The following is a 6,729-nucleotide window of genomic DNA, read 5'->3' on the forward strand; positions in this document are numbered from 1 at the left end:
CACAGGAAGGCTTAGGTCACACGGGTTTGGGTTTTATGGTTGTGATACCCTCTGACCCTGAAGAAGTGTACATATACTCTGAGGTTAGAATTTTGCTTGGGACACACTCACTGGAAGAATGTTATACAATTTGACAAAATTAGACTCTGGATAGCCATTGGAGCCCCTGGCTATGAAAAACCCATATATTGATGCTTCTCTCTCCGGTAATTTTTATGTAATGTCTTGGACAGACAACTAGAAGCCTGTCTGCTGATTTGTGTTATTTTGCTGTTTTTGTAATTTCTGTTTGTGTTTTCTCTGAAGTTCAAGGTGCTGACTTTTTCCCCTGAACTAAGTGAATTATATATGTATATTTAATTAAAGTAAGATTGTAAACCCCTTAAAGTTGATTTCCTTAGAAAAGCAGATCAAAGAACCTGTGCTAGCAGCCCCCCTGTGTGCTAGTGTTATTGGTCTTACATAGCCACAGTAGCGGCAAGTAGCATTGCTGTTACGGATATTAGGGATTTTTTTTTTTACAAAAGGTATGAGTTGTCTTAAAGGAAGAGGGGAATACCATGAGATAGAGTTGCAAAAAGTGTTTGCTCCAGGTATGAAATGGGTGAGTGTAAAGACATGGAGATGCAAGATGGAGTGTCATGTGTAAGGAACAGAGACAAAGTGAGTTTGACTAGCAGCATGTGGGAGGTGAAATAATATCCAGTAAAGTAGAAAAGATAGGTTTAAATGGCTTTTAAAAGCTATACATAGGAGTTTATATTTGGTTCTAGGGGCAAAAGAAATCAGTAATATTGAATGAAGATGGGAGTGATAGGATCAGATGTATGTTAAAGGAAAATTATGTTGGCAAGAGCGTGAAGGATGGAGTGTAGTGGGGAGAGATTTGGAATAGCTGTCTGCATTACAAGGTTGTGTTTCAATCATGAAATTATGGAAAATTATAAAATTCACAGATTTAGAATTAATATTTATAACATGGTCACAAAAGAACTTTAGCCTTAGTCTCATGGGGATGTCCTCAGAATCAAATAATGGGAAGGGCAGATAAAGTAAAGGAGAAGCTATTCATCCCAAGCAAAGCAACCACAGAGGTTGGGTAACTAGATGATATCTAAATCAGAAGAATAGTCTTGGTCTCAAGCCAGTTTTCCCAGTATGATACTCTTGTTGCCCTACCTACCCACTGCAGGCTAAAAGGTAGACTTAAAGTAGGAAGAAAAAGAAGGAATTGCTTATTAGTTTTATTTGTATTATTGGTGACATTTTGTACTAGCTAAGGTAGTTTTTAGAAGAATGCACTAGAGAGTCATCAGGAAGGGCGGTGGAGGCATTTAATAATAGGGGAGACAAGGAGCATACTGAGAGCAGTTGCACTTTTAAAGAAAAGTATTATCTTAGTATTTAAACAGTATTTCCCTAAAGCAATAAAAATAGTAATTCAATTATCTGTTCAGTTTAATTACTGTGTAATACACTTAATTGATATACTGTAATTTTGGTCCATTAAATATAACAAATCTCTAGTGTGAAATATTCTTAATGATCAACATAAAAATAGCTCTCTACTTAATGTAATTTTACATTCAGAGTTGATCTTATAGTAGAATTTAACCTACAATTAAAACTTACATTATAAATGTGAATGGTGTATGCTCTTTAAATGGTATGGGTTTAAAACAGCTGCCCTTTTGAGTTATAAAGACATGTGCATTAATTACATAAATCTAATGTTAATTTTCCTGTGAAAATAAACTAGAAAAAATCTCCCACCCAGACCAAATTTTCACTAGCCTACTGAATTTTTATCAGTTCTCTTATACTTCAATGAAAACTTCCAAGTTCCATTTGTAGCCCTTTCCTTTCTTCCTGTATTCCTAGTACTATTTTGGCTAAGGGCACCTAAAAATATGCCCAAGGTCAAATCCTGTTTAGCCAAGGTTCCCCTACCATGACAAATCCTCATTCCAATAGAAAGACAAATTAATGCAATATTCGTTAATGTGTTTAAACTTAATGCCTAGCCTATTTGGTGCTACAAGGCAAAGAAAAGATCACAAATGATACAATTAACAACTTTGATTGCATAAGATTAAAAAGGTTTTACACAAACACAATGATGCTAAAATTTTAAGGGACTCAGAAAACTTAGGGGGAAAGATGTTACCTAGTTTCTCTTGTAAGCGTCTCATATTGACTGACAAGGATAATGTAGAAATTTAATTTGCCTGACATTCTCTCTCTCTCTCTCTCTCTCTCTCTCTCTCTCTCTCTCTCTCTCTCTCTCTCTGTGTGTGTGTGTGTGTATGTGTGTGTGTGTGTATATGTCCTACAAGAGTTTTCTTTCCCTCCCCCTAGTAGGGAAAATAGATTTTTCTCAATTGAGAAAAATTGAATAAAGTTTAAAAAATAGAAAGGAAAGTAGGATTGATTTTTAAAATGTTACCTAAATTTGCTTTCTAGCTCTAGTACTTGTTACCTTGGAAAATCGCTTCATTTGGCCTCCATTTCCTCATGGGTAAATGCAAGAACTGGACTACAAGCCCTCTTCTGTCTCAGAATCCCATGATGCTGATTGCTAAGTGACTTGACCAATCATATAACTAATTATGACTAGGCTAAGCCAAGAACATAGGCCTCCATGACTCAGGAATATGTTCTCAGCTAAGGGGGATGAAGGGAAGGATGCTTAGTTGACAGAGTACTGTATTTGGAGTCTGAGGACCTTGGTTCAAATCCTAACTCTGCCACTTACTATCTTTGTGATCTTGGGCAAGTCACATCACTTGGCTACAAAGTCCTCATCAATAAAGTGATGGGGTTACTAGATGAAGCCTAAGTTCCTTTCTAGCTCTAGTTCCACAATACTATAATTTCTCATTCAGTTCTCTCCACATTAAAACCCATTTCAGACTGTGAACTGAAAGAAACACATCCCCTCTCTTTTTGAGTGAACTTACTCTTTTCTGTAGTAATCACTCTTTCAAAGCATCATACTTTGGCAATTATTCAAAAGATCATTGGCTTCAGAGCTTCAATGGCCCATTGGGTTCCGTTTTGTCCCCCCTTTCATTTTGTAGATGAATAACTTGGACCCATAAAAGCTAAAATGGTATATTTTAGATAACACCTTGCTCAGTAGCCAAGCCAGAACATGACCTAAGGCCCTCATTCCAATGAACTTTAGTGTGCTTTACTTCATTAATAGTTTGACAAGTGCTGGTCAATTGCAATAACTAAAAACATTGAATAGAGGAAAAGTAGCTTCTGTCTTAGGATAAAAAGTGAATATGTGGGAAGCAGGAATGAAAATGGATGGCCAATTCTAGAATGTGCCTGATGGGAAAGAAGAAAGGAATGCTCATGTTTCAAGGCTCACTACTTGGGGTGAAAAGTAGTGGAAGAGAGGTAGAAGAAAAGGTGATGGTTTAAAGGACTCCGTTAAAGTTCATGGCTAACAAAGCAGACAGGACAGCATTGAATCATACTATGTGTTCCTATCAAAGTGATTCACGTCCCCTCAGAGAACCTGACAAGGACATTTTGAGGAGCTTCAGAAAGGTACGTCTGCCCTGCTATTTCACGGCTTTCAATGGGTCATAACACTTTAATTGTTGTTTCAGCCTGCACTTGAAGTGTTTCTCCTGTTTTACCAGTGCCCATCTCTAGAATAGCTTGAAAACTTCTTGGCTGGAGAAAGACCATTGGCATTCATCCAACCTCCCCACCCATTTCAGTGGCTGGGTCTGGGATTCAGATCATAAAATTCCCATGGACAGTCCAAGGTCATGCCTCTCTCCCTGTGAGTAATTTGAACTGCCTCTTCTCTCCTCTCCAGTGCCTCTGAGGAGTCTCTGGAGCCTACTTCCAACCATTTTCAGAAACTATGAGCGATGTCCCTTTTTCTCATTTATTTTGGATGTTGCTTTTCCACTAACTTTGTCTCAATGCTCCCAGTGAAAGACCACAATGAATGACACATACCAGAAGCTTAATAAATGCTCGTTCCATTAAGAGTCTAATGATGGCTTTAGATGTTCCCTGTACTATACCAAAGGTCTCCAGGTGCCTCAGGAATGTTCTAGAATCTTTTAAGGAAGTAGTTTTCACATTGCTAGGGATTCTAAATGTAATCTTCTTTTTTTTTTTGCTTAAAATATTTCACCTAGCTATTTCCTTTCTTACACAGTAAATAGAAAGGCTACATAGACTCAGATACATTAATGGCCCTAAAATTCAGGAGGTGTAACATACCTCTTATTTGTCTTTTCTTTTATTCCAATTTTAAATGAAGAGGCATCCTTAAGGCCAACCTTTCAACGTGCAAGCTTGACGAAATTCCCTCCTATCTTGTCCTACAGATTGCCCCCTCTGTCATGCCCACTCTCTTATCACCAGTGTCTCACCATCTACTTATTCTTTCACTGCTGCTTACAATCACACTCATGTCTCCCCTACCCCTGAAAAAACCTCACTACATCCTGTCTTTCCCAAGAGCTAACATCCTACATCTCCCCTATTCCTTTTGACTAAACTTTTTTTTTTCTTGAACATTCTTTGTACTTAATTTTTCATTTAGTATTTTATTTTCCCCCAGTTACATGTAAAAACAAATTTTAACCTTCATTTTTAAAACTTTGAGTAAAAAATTCTCTCCCTTCATCCCTTTCAATCCATCCCCCATTGAGAAGGCAAGCAATTTGATATGGATTATACCTGTGTAGTCACACAAAACATTCCCATAATAGTCATGTTGTGGGGAAAAAACATAGACAAAAACAAAAACCTCAAAAAAGGTAAAAAAGCATGATTTTGTTTGTACTTAGACACCATCAGTTCTTTGTGTGGGGATGGTTAGCATTTTTTGTCAAAAGTCTTTCAGAGTTATCTTGGATCATTGCGTACCTGAGAATAATTAAGTCATTCACAGATGATCATCTTGCATTATTGCTGTTACTTTGCACACCGTAAATTTCACTTTACATCAGCCCATGCAAGTCTTTCCAGGTTTTTCTGAGAGCATCTTGTTCACCATTTCTTATAGCAAAATAGGATTCCATCATGATCACACACCACAATGTGTTCAACCACTCTCTAATTGATGGGCATCCCCTCTTAAAAGGAGTGTATATAGACAGAGGGCACAGGTGTGAGTTGAACATGAAGGGATGATATCTAAAATAATAAAATTAAGAGGTGAAGTTTTACTGGTAGAAAGAGAAAGAAAGAGGTAGTATGGGGGTAAATTATTTCACATAAAAGAGGCAAGAAAAAGCTTTTAGAGGGAAAGAGGTAGGAGGTGAGGGGGAGTGAGGGAACCTTATTCTCAGCAGAATTGGTTCAAAGAGGGAATAAGATACACAGGGGATGGGAGATAGAAATCTATCCTACCCTACAGAAAAGTAAAAGTGGAAGAGGATAAGACAGGGGAAGGTGATAAAAGGGAGGACAGATTGGGGGAAGGGGTAATCAGAAGCAAAACACTTTTGAAAAGGGACAAGGTGAAAGGAAAGAGAGAATAGAATAAATGTGGGTGGGGGAATAGGACAGAGGGAAATAGTTAGCGATAGTAGCTGTGAAAAAAATGTGGCAAGTTTCTCTGATAAAGCCTCATTTCTCTAACATCTAGAGAACAGAGTTAAATTTATAAAACAAAAATTAAGAGTCATTCTCCAATTGATAAATGATCAAAAGATACATTCAGTTTTCAGATGAAGTAATTAAAATGATCTATAGCCATATGGAAAAAAAATTCTAACTTACTACAGATTGGAGAAATGTCAATTAAAACAATTCTGAGGTACTACTTCATACATATTAGATTGGCTAACAGGATAGAAAAGGTAAATGACAAATGTTGGAGAGGATGTGGGAAAAATGAGACATTAATATACTGTTGGTGGAGTTGTGAACTAATTCAACTATTCTATAAAGCAATTAGGAACAATGTCCAAAGGGCTATAAAACCATGCATACCCTTTGACCTGGCAATACCACCACTAGGTCTATATCCCAAAAATATTTTTAAAAAAGGAAAGGGACATATATATATATATATATATATATATATATATATATATATATGTGTGTGTGTGTGTGTGTGTATGTATGTATATGTATATATATACACACATATATATGTTTATATATATACACATATATATGTTTATGTATATATATGTATATACACAAAAATATTTATAACAGCTCTTTTCTGAGGGTAAACAATTAAAAATTCAGGTGATGCCCATCAATCGGGGAATGGCTGAACAAGTTGTGGTATGTAATTATGATTGAATACTATTGTACTTTAAGAAGTGATGAGCAGGGTGCTCTCAGAAACGCCTGGAAAGATTTGATGGGCTGATGCAAAGTGAAATATACTGGATACAAATTAACAGCAACATTGTAAGATGATTGGCTGTGAATGACTTAGCTATTCTCAGCAGTACAAATATTCATGACAATTCTGAAGGACTTATGATGAAAAATCCTATCCATCCCCAGAAAAAGAACTGATGGTGTGTAAATACAGACAGAAGCCTACTTTTTTTAACTTTATTTTTCTTGAGGTTTTCTTGTCTGTTTTCTTTCACAACATGACTATTATGGATATGTTTTGCTTGACTACACATGTATAATCTATATGGAATTGCTTGCCTTCTGAATGAAGGGGAGTAGGGAGAGAGGAAGGGATAGAAATTGAAACTCAAAGTTTTAATAATGAAT

This window comes from Trichosurus vulpecula, chromosome 2 (assembly GCF_011100635.1).
Source record: "Trichosurus vulpecula isolate mTriVul1 chromosome 2, mTriVul1.pri, whole genome shotgun sequence".
Taxonomy (NCBI): domain Eukaryota; kingdom Metazoa; phylum Chordata; class Mammalia; order Diprotodontia; family Phalangeridae; genus Trichosurus; species Trichosurus vulpecula.